Genomic DNA, 1,067 nt, shown 5'->3' with positions numbered 1-1,067 from the left:
GTCCTCACCTGTCTGTGTATCTATCTGTGTGTAACAGAGACAGTTGTTTGGTATGGAGGCTCCAGCCACTGTTAACCTCACCTGTCTGTGTATCTATCTGTGTGTAACAGAGACAGTTGTTTGGTATGGAGGCTCCAGCCACTGTTAACCTCACCTGTCTGTGTATCTATCTGTGTAGTGTAACAGAGACAGTTGTTTGGTATGGAGGCTCCAGCCACTGTTAACCTCACCTGTCTGTGTATCTATCTGTGTGTGTAACAGAGACAGTTGTTTGGTATGGAGGCTCCAGCCACTGTTAACTCCTACCTGTCTGTGTATCTATCTGTGTGTGTACAGAGACAGTTGTTTGGTATGGAGGCTCCAGCCACTGTTAACCCCTCACCTGTCTGTATCTATCTGTGTGTGTAACAGAGACAGTTGTTTGGTATGGAGGCTCCAGCCACTGTTAACCTCACTGTCTGTGTGTATCTATCTGTGTGTGTGTATCAGAGACAGTTGTTTGGTATGGAAGCTCCAGCCACTGGTAACCTCACCTGTCTGTGTATCTATCTGTGTGTGTAACAGAGACAGTTGTTTGGTATGGAGGCTCCAGCCACTGTTAACCTCACCTGTCTGTGTATCTATCTGTGTAACAGAGACAGTTGTTTGGTATGGAGGCTCCAGCCACTGTTAACCCTCACCTGTCTGTGTATCTATCTGTGTGTAAATAGAGACAGTTGTTTGGTATGGAGGCTCCAGCCACTGTTAACCTCACCTGTCTGTGTATCTATCTGTGTGTGTAACAGAGACAGTTGTTTGGTATGGAGGCTCCAGCCACTGTTAACCTGACTGGGTGGAGGAGACATTTCAACAGCTACACACTACAGGGAGACGCAACGTAAGACACATACACACACACACAGACACACACACACACACACACAGAAACACAGAAACACACACACACAGAAACACACACACACAGAAACACACACACACAGAAACACACACACACACACACACACACACACACACACACACACACACACACACACACACACACACACAGAAACACACACATAGACACA

General features: G+C 46.7%; 1 long non-coding RNA gene across 1 annotated transcript; it reads right to left on the bottom strand.

Moving 5' to 3' along the window:
- Nucleotides 1-389: 389 nt before the first annotated feature.
- LOC127919093 (uncharacterized) lies at nt 390-826 on the bottom strand. Its single transcript, XR_008101948.1, has 3 exons — nt 755-826; nt 529-608; nt 390-450 (listed from the first exon to the last, which is right to left on the bottom strand). It is a non-coding gene; the product is annotated as an uncharacterized LOC127919093 (long non-coding RNA).
- Between the last annotated feature and the right edge of the window lie 241 nt (nt 827-1,067).

Source organism: Oncorhynchus keta, unplaced genomic scaffold (genome assembly GCF_023373465.1).
Source record: "Oncorhynchus keta strain PuntledgeMale-10-30-2019 unplaced genomic scaffold, Oket_V2 Un_contig_15736_pilon_pilon, whole genome shotgun sequence".
Taxonomy (NCBI): domain Eukaryota; kingdom Metazoa; phylum Chordata; class Actinopteri; order Salmoniformes; family Salmonidae; genus Oncorhynchus; species Oncorhynchus keta.
Note: the sequence above shows the minus strand (reverse complement) of the source record. Positions and strands in the feature narration are given on the sequence as shown.